This window comes from Quercus suber, unplaced genomic scaffold (assembly GCF_002906115.3).
Source record: "Quercus suber isolate HL8 unplaced genomic scaffold, Cork oak 2.0 scaffold_343, whole genome shotgun sequence".
Classification (NCBI taxonomy): Eukaryota; Viridiplantae; Streptophyta; class Magnoliopsida; order Fagales; family Fagaceae; genus Quercus; species Quercus suber.
In genome coordinates, this window is record NW_027069795.1 from 1 (window position 1) to 14103 (window position 14103).

The 14103-nt window shown below is 34.1% G+C and overlaps 1 non-coding gene across 1 annotated transcript; it reads right to left on the reverse strand.

Moving 5' to 3' along the window:
* Positions 1–2938: 2938 nt before the first annotated feature.
* LOC112034438 (small nucleolar RNA Z279/snoR105/snoR108) lies at positions 2939–3046 on the reverse strand. Its single transcript, XR_002885366.1, has one exon. It is a non-coding gene; the product is annotated as a small nucleolar RNA Z279/snoR105/snoR108 (small nucleolar RNA).
* Positions 3047–14103: the final 11057 nt, after the last annotated feature.

Genomic DNA, 14103 nt, shown 5'->3' on the forward strand with positions numbered 1-14103 from the left:
AAAAAAAAAAAAAAAAAAAAAAAAAAAAAAAAAAAAAAAAAAAAAAAAAAAGGAAAGAAAAAAGACGAGAACTTGAAACCCATTCTGTTTCCCATTGCCCCACCTGGTATTCCCTCTGTTGTTGGGCAGTGAAGGCCATCGTGCCACTCCCTTGACACGATGAGAAAATCCTCGTTGAACCCCTTGTTGGACTTGGAGAGGCACTAAATGAGCCGCATCCTGTTGTCTCTCGTCGTGGTGGGTCAACCTCAGCCCCATCTTCTCGTTCAGGGCGTCCACACAGCCCAGAATCCTAAAGACGTTTATCCCACACTGGGTGGGGGCCAACCGGAAGTGCATGAGGTAATCCCTTATCACCGGCCCCATGGGGATCGTCATCCCCCCTTCAAGGAAGGCGACTATGGGAATTACCACCTCGCCCTCCTGCCTGTGTATGCGCCACTCCCCGTCCTCACAATATCTCAGACCTACATTGTTGGGAATTCTGCGGTCGGTGATGAATTTCTCCATCGCCTCCGTGGTATCGACGTATTTCTTAAACCTACCCATCCCAGTTGACGCCTAAAAGAACTAAGAAAGAACAGGCGAAGTAGAAAAAAGGGTAAAGAGAAAGAGAGGTCAGAGAGAGACAGAGCGACTTACTGGAAAGAGGAAGGGCTCCTCGGACAGGCTTTTGTGCTGGAAGTGCTAGTGAGAGTGTGCGCTGAACTCAGGAGGGGCGCACGAATATTCTCGATTACAAATGAGGAACAGGAAGAAGCGGTTCGTACGGGTATTTATATCCCAAATCGAGGAACTATGCGGGTTTTCCCGCCCATAAATGCAAAACGAACCTCCACCGTTGGATGGATAACGCCTCATTAGACATGGGGAGTACAGAGCCGCCTGAATTTAATGATGGGCATGTTACGTGCTCCGAAACGTCAGCGACGTGCCCTGGGCAGGTGAATAGACCCCAGCACTGACGGGGGTGGGGGGGGTAAGGCTGAGGATGTCAAAATCCTTCTCCCCGCCCGAGGATGCGTGCAGCAAGATTTTGAGGGGCTATTGTGGGGCCAGAAAATCGGGTAGCCTCGGCCCACTTCAAACCAGGCCCAAATGGCCTACGCCGAGGACGACCCTATCCTCAGTCGTTCGAAACCTCGGAAAAACACGAAGGCTGCCCCACCACAGGACTCCTCGAATATCCGAGGAGGAGAAGGGCCTGGTGCCACGCGTCGGCGGCAGAAGCACAGCGAAGGAGCGAGCCCTAGGTGGACTGTCACCTCTGCATTGAATACGCTCACCTGACCCTCCTGGCCGCATTAATGGGGATGTAACTCCTTGACAGGGCAACATCGATCAGGGTGAACTACTTGAGCACGGATATGACTTTTGATGGGATAGACGGTCAGGGAGAAGACCAATAGATGATCGACAAAAGGAAGAAGGAAGGGGGAGAGTAAGAGATATATAAGGAAGGGAAGCAAAGTGTAAAAATGGGGTTTTTTTGGTGGGGGGAAGAAAAAACCTCCTCGGCCCATGGCCGAGGAGCATCCCCCAGTTGTAAACTAGTCTTAATACCTTTCAATAAAAGAAAAGAGTTCATACTTCGTGAACGCCGGCCAGCGCCTAAACCTTCGATCCACTCTCTACAAATTCATTGTTCTGGGTTCGTTGGGCCTTTAACCCACATCCTTTGGGCTTGGGCAACAAAAACTGACCCTATACCTCTCATAATCTTATGCTTTGATTTTTTTTTTTCCCTTTCTCTCTCTTTTAGTATCGTCTTTCAAAATTCCAACTTTAGTAAGAGTTTAATTAAAAAGAAAAAAATTATACAACATAAACAAATTATTTTTACCTTTCAAAAGTGAGAGGAAAAAAAATGATAATAGGAGTTCAAATTCATTATGTAATTATTTATACTTCCTCATAAACTTTAGTGTGTAAGCAAAAAAAGAGAAATAATTATAAAATAAATCAATAATATGTTCAAATTAAAATCTAAAATTTTAAGTACATAAATGTTTGTAGTATAATTTTAACATTTTTACAGATTTCAAATGAGTTATATTAACCAAAAATAACATCAATTTACATCAATTACATTTAACGTCTATCTAGCTACTATAAATCATTTTATATGAATAACAAGTAAATTTTAACCATGAAAAAAAATTACAAAATGACTTACTCGTGTAAAAACAATCTCTAATAACAAATAGATACAATACAATGAAACGGTGTTTTTTATAGGATTTTTGCGTTAAAATATCATCTTATATTTATATGAATGGTTGTTTATTGTTTAAATTAATTAGTTTGCACTTTGCATGCACTCGCACTCACTTGTTTGCACTTATGTACGTAGGTGTAGCATGTGCAAGTACGTATACTAAATATATATGTTAATTATAAATTTTGTTTCCTTAAAACCAAAATCAAATTCCGGCGCCGTTAAAGTGAGTTATGCATTTTGTGTGTGTATATAATATATAGAGTAAAAAGTAGGGGGTTGGCTGGGTTGGTTGGGCTATCGGTCTCAAAGTGTTTGTACTGGGTTTGATTAGATGTGCTCCCTAGTTCGAGTCATGCTACTTGCACTTTGAAAAAAAAAATTTGAGCCAGCGCTTTACTCTTTCATGGGCTCACCCGACACAAATAATGATTAATTTATAGTCAAAAGCCTTGAGAATATACTGTGCAAGAGCAAAATTTTTTTTTTTTTTTTTTTTAATTGAGAGTTATTGAGGATCTTCACCATAATGGTTTTTAAGCTATAAGACACATCAGACATATGCCTTATGTAACTTCATATGGGTTCAAAGTTCAAACACATGAGACACCATGTCCATGTTGAAACTCAAAAAATAGAAAAGACTTTGCTTTGTGTGTAACTTCATAACAATTACTCCATTTTTACACTGATTCAAAAACTTCACTTTATTTTGAAGTTGGGATCAGATTGGTTAAGATTAGAGGGCCCGTTTGTCGTAACCAGGTTTTGGGGCGGACACTCGTCTCGCATTTTAGTATTGCAAGGGCCAACCACTCATCACATCCCGTTAACTGCCTGAAGGATCATGATTTGTTGATTGGCTCAATTTTCCTTCTTAAAGAAGCGACTTCCACACATTCCAATATTAGCTTTCGATGTGGGATTAGATTACCTAACAAATTCCTCCCTTTTAGTCCCTCTAAAACAGCCCCATCAAATGAATCAATCCATCATCCTCATCCAGATTGTGAGCTCAAGACTAGTTCAACTATCTGTAAATACAACAGTGACTTAATTTCGTGTTCATTGAAGCATCAATGCCACAATCATATACATACTAAATAAAATACTGGGAATCAAGAAAAGGGAGATGACTAAACTACTGGAAGATTTAAGTCCTCTAACCAAGAAATTAACAATATCATTCGAAGGACAAAATATGCTTAAATCCTTTATGAGATACCTATCGTTCTTTATTGAAATTCTGGTTCATAGCTAGAACTCTCAATTATAAGGTGATCATCAAAATAAATGTCAAAAATATAAGTGAAGAATATTTATCTCAATCATTACTCTGGCCTCAAAAATCTTTGTAACTTCAAAAATATAAGTTTGAAAATTTGCATAAAAAGAAAATTAAAGACACGAATCACTCACTATGGTCTCAACTAGGAACTCGGATGGAAGGAAAACTAAAGAGAAGAAAAAAATAAAATAGAAGAGGCAAACTGACCAAATGTGCCACAATGGTCCAAAATGGGGCACAGGTTGTAAGGGTAAAAACAAAAAAAATTAAAATACAATTAACACCGTTACCCTTGACATTTGAGCTAATACCAACCAAGGCGAAAACTTTTCAAAACTGACCAAATTGATCCTAAACCATCACTCATTTTTCTCATCTCTTTTACAGTAATTATGGACTAAGTTGATCGATCAACTTTGAAAAATTTTAGACATAGTTGGCATTGCTACAATTTGAATCCTTGATTATTCTGTATGTAACTAAAATAAAGAAGTGGGTTCTAGTTAGCTAAATTGGTAAAATCTCTAATAGTTAAATAAGAGATCTGGGGTTTAATTTCTGTTTACACCAAATATTGATTGGTGTCAAGTTTGATAGTAAAAAACTATTATCAAGAGTGAATGTCATAAGTTGAAATTCTAAAAATCTAAAAATATGGGTAAACGTTATTGGTGTCATAGAAAATGGGGAGGATGGAAGTGAGAAGGTGCAAAAGTGGTCATGGAGTGGGATATTCTATGGTATGGAATAGTGCAAAAGTCGAAGGAAATGTGAGATATGGAGTTGAGTGTCCTCATTCATACGGGCCTACAGTACTGACTCATTCATTCCACCAAACATGGGTGGAAAAGTGAGCAGAAATTGCAATATGCACCAAGGAGGATATAAAAGTCTTCTGCCCTACATGGTTAATTATATTTCTTCTAATATTGGATTTTTTTTTTTTTTGGCTGCAGCTTAACAATATTTTTTTGAGAAAGGAATACTTGCTATATTATTAATCATGAACTAGGAAGTGCAATTAAACTGAAAATTTAAATCATATAAATAGGTGATTAATTTATTGGAGATAATAATATAATTTAAATAAAAATATGACTTTTCAAAGAAATATCACAAAATAATTAATGAATAAGTGAAATATACCTATGAATGTTTATTTCTTATACAAATTGATATGATAGTAATTATAATATTCTCTATTAAACAAAGAAAAGTGACACATTAATTTTCTAAGTGTTTCTTTTCTTTCTATCCGACCAAGCACAAAATAATAATTATTTTTTCTTTCTGTCCTATTACTTTTATATCATTCTTACCAAATAGAGCCTGAAAATTCTTTCATGTGAATCTTTACACCAAAAAATCGTAAAATGATAAGATAATCTTAATAGATGAATACAATTTAAAGAACATATTATTTTTTTCATGAATTTTTTTGTACTAAAATACTCTTACACCTTCACATAAAGGGTTTTCTGGTGTGAAATTAAGTTTTAAATGTAACTTTTGTGGGTTTCTCTTAATTTTAGATAATAGAGACTTACTGAGGATTTCCACTGTAATTTAAAACCCAATTTCACACTAGAAAACCCTTTATGTGATTATTCAATCAAACTTCTGAGGGTTCTAAGACTTAATGTCGAACATTATAATTTAATTATCATGTAATTATTCCAAAAAAATAAAATGAAAAGAGAGATAGTTTTTGGATGTAAAATAACCTTGAGTGAAATCACCATTTTTTTTAAGGACCTGGGAAGCAAGAGTTTTATTTCATGAGGTCAGTAATATCAATGTGAATCTGTGAATTATGTGAATTTTACAATGCACTGTAGGATTTCCTCAAGCCACACTAGTGGCACTCTCAATGTGGTGAGCTTGGCGAGCTAGAGCATGCATGGTCTAGTGCTACATTGTTTTCTTGTCTTCTAACATGCTTGAATTCTTTCCATCGTTATCATTTTGATAGCATCCTCAAGAACATGTCCATATGCACACCCTTTCCTAGGTTTTTCTTATGAGAAAATAACTTGGAAATACCACGAAACCACATTGCGTATCTCTACAAATTTAGCCATTATTAAATGTTTGGTTTTTACTAAAACTCCTTCCTGCAATTTTCCTAGTAGCAAACAGCAAACTAGATATTCATAGATTGACCTAGCCAAGTCGTGGGAAGCAAACATGAACCTCGTTATCGTTGTGACTAATTCAAAGGTGAACACAGCCTAAGGATGCAAAAGTTCATTATTGTTTTTATTTTTTTTGGATAAGTGAACACCATGATGCATGGCTAGACTAAACTAATGGAAGTCGACATGAAAATTACTTATCAACTGGTTGGGCATGCATAGCGACTTGTTCACCAGGCTGGCACAAGTTGAGAGAGTCTTCAAATTCCACAGTATGAATGGAAGAAAATAGAGGGAAAACAAAAAATAAATAAAACAATGCCAATAGTGACATGACAAAGGAAACAAACTTGTCATAGGAAGAATTTTATTTCTAAGTTTTCAGATTTTCTAAAATAGAAAATTATTAATTCCTTGATTTTAATAATTTTTAATTCTTTCTTTCCTTAAAGCATGTGGACAACCGTACATCTTGCATATGAACCTCTAGATGAAGGAGGAATCCCGCATTGGCACATATTAACTAAAATTTGTTTAAGAATTTTTTTTCTTCTTAGAATATAAGTTTGATGAAACATTTGATTGTATGCCTGATGTAGACAATGAATACTTGCAAAGATGTTGATTATTCTTTGATAATTAGTGTGTATCTTGATCGCAACATGGAATTTGGTTCATATTAATGAAGCACATTATGAATGATTATTATCCTGAATTCGTGTTGTTATAATAATTGTGAGGTATATAATATATATATATATATATATATATATATAACTCCCACTATTAGAATATTTGAGAAAAAACTCTATGTATATTGAACCATGCCTAAAACTGTACAAAAAAACTACTTTTATATAAACAGACATATATGAGTAATGTATAAGTAAAGAGAAAGTCAATACCACAAAAATTTTCACAACTTCTTGCCACAACTGTGACGTAGCAGAGTGTGAGTAGTGGAGAAAAAATGATGAATTTATGTAAAAGTGACAGTCAACTAATCACAATCTATTTTGTAAGATGGTTGTGGTAAAAATTATAAATTTTTATATGGTACTAGAATCACACTTAAGTAAAAGAGTATGCTATAAGTTCAAGGAGTATTGGGCTTGTATTTTAACACCCCTGTTTAGGTTGACCGACCTCAAGCCTTGCCAAGCTATAGTCCAGCTTGATCATTCAGAAGATGTTCATGTTGAGTTGCGTGTGGAGTGGTTTGGCCGAGGTTAAGTAGTTGGTTACCTTCGTATCAAGTTTATCAAACTTATTATCCCTAAGTTGTAAAACAAAAATAGATAGGAGTTCACTGTCAATTAAATTTCAACCTACTATTGTTCAACCTTCTATATTTAATTTAAGGTCTTTTAGAATTTAGTCAGTGTATTAACCCTTATCTAAACTGAACCTTGCATATTATTTCATTCATATACATGCTGAGCAGCCTAGTGGTAAATTTCAATGCCAGATTGAAGAAGCCACGCATAACCTTTGCTACTTAACTTCAATAGAAATCCTTTACTACAGTTACAAAGAAATTTGAAAACAGCAACATTATTTAGAAAGATGGAAAGCAATAGCCGAAAAGGAGTACCATATAGACCTTAATACATTCTATTGTTTTTCACCAAATTCCGTATATTTAACATTTATCATTGCTCCTCTTTTGACAAAGAAGTGCATGGCATCCGTAAAGCACAACTCCACTGAAGCCTAAAGACAAGCCAATGCTTGCATAAGCCAAAACCCGGCGCCACCACTTTTTACACTGGTCTGGCCTGTCTCTGCATAGTTCAACTCCTTCTCGCTTAAGCGGCTTTCCAGGCGGGACTTGTTCGACATCAGCCATCGTCACCCCTTTATTTGATCTCAGGACATCAAGGTCTACCGAGTTTTGGTCAAAATGTTCTCTGCAGCTCAAAATTTTTTCGATAGTGAAGTAAAATGCAGAGAGGTTGAGGATGGCGGCAAGCAAGGAGAGGACAAAGGGAATCCACCAGTGATGACATTTGATAGACCTGGCTGAGGCACTTGTTGAGAGAATGACTCCTTGGAACACAAAGTATAAGTTGGTGAGCTGAAGAGCTTTTGCTTCTAGTGCTTGGATTCGCTTTTCTTGTTTCTTATTGATTTGTATGAGTTTCTCTATCTCACTTTGGTTAATTAGGATTATTGTCGTTCCCTGGCAGTTGGTCTCGACTACTCATGTTAACTCTCTGTCTCTCCCTCTCTAACACACAAACACAAACACAATGAAATTTTGAAGGGAGCAATGCATGGAAAGTTATTTTTATAGCCAAATTATCGTATGATTTCAGAGACCAAAACTGATGAGTTTTTTTTTTTTTTTTTTTTTTTTTTTTTTTTACGCTCTCTCTTCCTCGATCTCTCAATTTGTTTTTTTTTTTTTTAATTTGATTGTTGTTGTTTTTTTTTTTTGGATGAACTGATTGTTGTCGCCGGAATTTATTGTTGTTGTTGTTGTTGTTGTGTTGTGTTTTTATTGCCGGAATCCCATCGCCTCCACGCTCTCTCTTCCTCAATCTCTCAATTTGTTTTTTTAAATTTGATTGTTGTTGTTGTTTTTTTTTTGATGAACTGATTGTTGTCGCCGGAATTTATTGTTGTTGTTGTCGTCGTCGTCGTCGTGGTGTTGTGTTTTTATTGCCGAAATTTGTTGTTGAATTGGTTGTGATATTGAAATTTTTTGTAATAAAATTTGTTTGGATGCTGAGAAAATGTGAAAATTTTTCGGAAAATAGCATTTTTACAATACATCCAAACACATGAAAATATTTTCCACAACAATTTTCATAATTCAACCAAACACTTAAAAATATTTTCCTTTTCCAGAAAATAACATTTCCGAAAAATATGTATTTTCCGAAAAACGTTTTACACGAAACAAACACAGCCTAAATAAATTTGTTTTCCGGATAAATGTAGTACGCCTAGTTGAGGTGTCAGATAGTCACACAATGGTCCATCAATAATTTTGCGAATTCCAAGACGAGAGTTCAAAAAAGGATTTTGCGAATGCACTATCCTTTTTTCAATTTGCAATAACGGTGAAACTGACCCATCAATTCGTCACCAGGGGTTGGCTTCCCGTCACGTCAACTCAAAAGAATATACCTAAAACACATTATAAAGTTAAAAAGTTGTAGAAAAATTTTCACAATTTCCATTGCAATTTTCATTTGGATCAATAAGAGAATTCTTATCAAGAATTACAAATTCTAAAAGATACCTTTTTTAGCATTTATAACTTAAAAATTTGCTCCATTAAAGATTATAAATACTAAAAAATTTATAATACTGTTACAGTGCGCTCTCATTTTTGAGACCGCACTGTAGCACAATGCTATCAATTTTTTCATTAATTTCTCTCTCTCTCTCTTCCATGCGCTCTCATTTTTTTCTTTCTTTCTTCCTTTTCACCCTCTCTCATGCTCTTCGTCCCTCTCTCCTTCTAGTGCTCTCCGTCACATGCCACTATCGATCTTGTGTTCTCTGTCCATTCCTTCTTACTCTTTCTTTCATTTTCTCTCCGCCTCTTTGTTTCCCTTTCTCTTTGCATCTCGAGTTCGTGGGTCTTGGGTGTGGTCGAGATGCAATGCTAGGTGTGGTTGGGCTGCGGTGGTTTTTCGTGGATCGTGTATCTCTACGGTGGTTCATGATGGGTCTCTGTGGTGGTTCGGTGAGTGGGTTTTGCGATTTGATATCGATGAGTTTTAATTTCAGTGGTTTTGATTATTTTGGTGGGTTCTTGATTTTGGTGGCTGGGTTTGTGGGTTGATCGGGTTGTTTTGGGTCTTTGTTTGTGATTTTGTGGCTTTGGATGTGGAGGGTTTTTTTTTTCCCTACTGTTGTTTGTGGTTGCGGCGATGGTGGGTGGATATGGTGGTTGTGAAATGGGTGGGTGGATATGGTGGCCAGCGGCACTGGGTTGTGAAAGAGAGACACAGATGAGAGAGAGTCAGAGAAAGAGTGGAAAAATAGAAAAGAATAAAAAATGATAAAGAAAGAATATTTAAATGAAGTGTTAAAAAAAAAAAATAGAAGTTTTGATGGAAAAGATGTTGTAAAATGGTGTGTTATATATTATAAAATTGGGTTTTGAGACGGTAAATGCTAAATTTTTTGCAATCCTTGATAAGAATGCTCTAACAATGCCCTTTTTTTTCTTTTCTTCTTCTTCTTCTTTTTTTTTTTTTTTGGTTATTGCGAGGATCTAATTTTTTTTTTAGTATAGTGTCACAGAATTTTTCACAATTTTACAATAACTTTGCTATGTGGGGATTTATGAATGGTGAAATTATAGACTCATATGGACCCATTATTTTATTTTCACAACTTATGAGTTGCCACATAGTAAAGCTGTGAAAATTTTTTTGGCACTAGACTTACTCGATTTTTTTCCCCCTCTTGGAAAGAGAATTTGTAGTTATTTCCACGGTCAAATCTAAACATATTTGGGTGTTCAAATATTATCATTTGGACAAAGGATTACTATTAATATTTATGAATAAGTGGATTTATGTCCATTAATCAGAAGTTGACACTTAAATACGTTGTAAATTTGAGTGTGAAAATAGTTTTGCCTTTAGAGTTTCTAAATGCCTATTTGTTTCCATAGAGTTGAAGGGCAATAAAGATCCCAAATTTCATACACTACATTATCAATTTATGAAATTTTGAGATATATTTGGGTGTCAACTTGTAGTTGGATATTATCACTTGCACATGGGATCACCATCGATACTTGTGACCTAGTGGATTTCAGTGCATTAATCACGAGTTAAACATTAAAGTATGATGTGAATTTAGGTGTAGAAGTTGTCTTTAGAGTTTCTTAATACCCAATTCAATTCAATAGATTTGTGATTTGAAGAGTAGTAAATTCAAAGATCCAAATTTCATTCACAACATTATCGATCTATGGAATTTTGAGATATTTCATGGTCAATGAGAGGAATAGATATTTCATGCACAAATGAAAGGATGCTGCTCTCATATTTTTCACCAATGGCGGCTCTAGGATATATTTTTAGGAGGTTGGTAAGAAGATGCATTTTGGGTAAAAAATGAATTTTGTGATCTACATGATTTTCTTATTACATATTTGTCCATAGTATGTACTAGCAAGAGAATAAAATATTAAAAGTGCTACTACATCCACAACATATTCACAAAACTTTTCCAATAAATCTATTGTTATTAGTTTTAATTTAAACCTATTACTAAAATTAATTTTTTGCCCATCAATAACAACCAGTAATAATTTATCATTTAAAATTTATTGTGAAAATATTGTGAACATAATGTTTCTCATATAAGATAAATTATAAGTTCATCGATATTGTTTCTTAATATAACGAACACAGTAATTATTGTTGCCAAGATTAAATCTTGGAAATCATTTTTATTATTTTTAAATACAATAAACATATGAATTATTTTTGTTAACTGAACTCCAAGCTAGATATAAATACAATAAACTTTTATGCATTAGTTTATTTCAAATTTTTTAAGATCTAAATGATTTTTTTTTTTTTTCTGTGTGGAAGATTTAAGATGAACAAATTTATACTTTTGTTATTAGACTTATTATTATTTTTCCTACTATATTTTAGATCAAAATTTAAGTTTGACTTCAAAAAAAAAAAAAAAAAAAGATCCAAGGGTTTAAAATATTATTTTAGGAGGGTCTTTGGGCCCAGCTCAAAGAGTTTATTTGAACCCTTACTCTTGGCCTGTACCTATAGCCGCCCATGTTTTTTACATGTAATTTTCTATGAAATTTTGGGGTACGGGCATACGGAAAAAATTTCCCCACTTCTTAACTTTTTGTACCATATGAATTACATTGTTTTTAATTTTGACCAAACTACAATTTTCATCTCTGTACATTCGTGATTCGTTTGCTAATTAAATATGGTTTTTGTATCAAGTTCAATGCCTCAGTGTGCGTGGTAGTTTTTCCAAGAGGCTTGTGTCAAATCAATACACCCAACTTATGCCCAATCTCATTTCATTCAAATAAATATTTCCTTTAACAAATAAATAAAAAAGAAAATCGACGCATGCTCAAAATGAAATATTCAAATTGAGAATGGGTACTGTGGGGATAAAAGCCCAAATTTATATATTGGGCCTTGGGTCCTATTTAAATATTAAGCTTTGGGCCCTATTTAAATATTAAGGTATGTCCGAAGAGGAATAAATAATTGAAAAAAGCCCTAGACTGGAGAATTAGGCAGGGAAATGATCGAAGAATATAGTCCGAAGAGTTGGTCCTCCTCGGATATAGAGAATATCGGTCAAGTAAGTACATGGGAGGTTTGAGTGACCTTCCTGGAAATTCCAACGATAAAGATAAACTTCAGGCACGTATGAAGATGATGAGAGCAGAGAAATATCTAAAGGAAAAAATGCTACCACCGCATTAAGTGCACTGCAGCAACTTTTCTGGCCGCATTAATGTGGAGAAGACCCCAGAATAGTGCAGTCAGCTACCACCATTCATGGAAAACCGACGAAGATACCTGATGAGACATATATTCAAGTGAATGTTTAGATGAAGAACAAGTGGATGGTCAGGATAGTCTAAAAGAAAACTATATAAGTGTAAGAGGCATCTCATAGTAGGGAGATCAAAAAAGAGAGAAAGGAAGAGAGATATAAGGTTTATTGTAGCTCTAAGAAATATATAAACAAAAGTTGGTCTCTTCGGACAATAATTTATTCAAATTCAAGTTTGTTTTGGTACTTATTTATCTGTTAAATCTTGATTAACTGTTGTTTAGTTCACAAACAAGCCAGTTCTTTCACCTACTCTCTACAAATTTATTGTATTGGGCTTGTTGGGCTCACATTCCATACCACTTGGGTTTGGGCCACAAATATAAACCCTACATGTACAAATAAAATTATCTACAAATCATGATTTTATATACACTATAAATAATAATAATAATAATAATAATGAGAATCTTTGAGCTGAGAACATAAGTGATAAGAAAATAATATTAATAATGACAGCTCTTCACCTTAAATAATAGGGGTGTGTTATTTTGCAATGTGGATCCTAAATTTTAAAATTTGTAATTATGAATGGTATTACGTTGTTTTGTGGGTTTTCTAATCAAACTCAGGGTTTGAAATTTTATAAATAGGATTGCGGTGAATTTGAGTTCATATTTTTAAACCTATTATAGTTTGGTAAGGGATTGAATTTTATACCATAAAATCGACTCAATTATTAGTTTAAATTACTAAAATACCTCTATTTTAAATTTTCTTTACTCAAAAATATGGTTTCTATAATATAGTAAGTGTAACTCTCTTTCATCTCCTAAAACAATACTTAATAGTAAAAGCACTTACTAATGCTTAAATTTTGTTAAATGGTATTTTGGATGATCCATTTTAGGTTAACTCGACTTGATCCAATCCGTTTTAACTCATCTCACGATACGATAAACATGCAAGTTTGGTATAAGTTTGGATTTTTCAAATATAAATAAGATGAGCTTGTGATAGTATTCTTAAACTTTATTAGAGTAATTTTGGTAAGTAAAATAGATACAGGATTTGGGTTTGGGAAAGGTTTTTTTTACATGTACCATTCATATTTGTAATTATCATCACTATAAGTTGAGAATATTTTTCGAATCTACCCACCATCTAAATTAAACTCCAAAATAGCGGTGTACATTTCAAATGTTATTATATTTTATGGTGTATATTATAAATACCCTCACGATTTAAGATGAACATTGCAAATTCTCTTATAGTTTAATTATGGTGGATAATTACCCACTAAAATGATAATTTTTGACATTAAGTTAGATGTTGGGCTAGACATTGCAGATTAACATTAGGGTAATGGTTGTAAAAATTTTGAAGTTATGATACAAACCGCAAATTTTCATATAGCTTAGGGTGGATAATGTAATCAACCAAAAAAAAAAAAAAAAACCTAAATTGTGGTAGGGAACTTGTAAGTTGACATTAGATATTTTCCCCTAATTCATTCACAACCTTCCATTTTTATGGCATTAATTGGAGTACCCAATTTGCACCTGCAACTTGCACACTATTCCACTGCTTTGATCCAGAATTCATCCAAAGCCATATCTTGTATCTTCTCTAGAAATTCTTGACGTACAAATTTCTCTATTTCAAATCAATTAACAAGCATGCTTAAAATTTAAGGGTTAAATGGCTCTAACGACATTTGTTAATGGATTATTTTAAGAAAATTTTGATACCATTTTTATCTATACTATTTATAAGCGGATTCCCCTCTTTGGACTGAATATATTTTTATGTAGTTCTGAAATACTCCTAGACCTTAGTTTAACAGGAAAAAAACTTGGGGATAATCTAGTAAAAATATATCTCTAACTCCATTTAAAATGCCTACAAAATAAGATATTCTCTTACTAATTCATGTC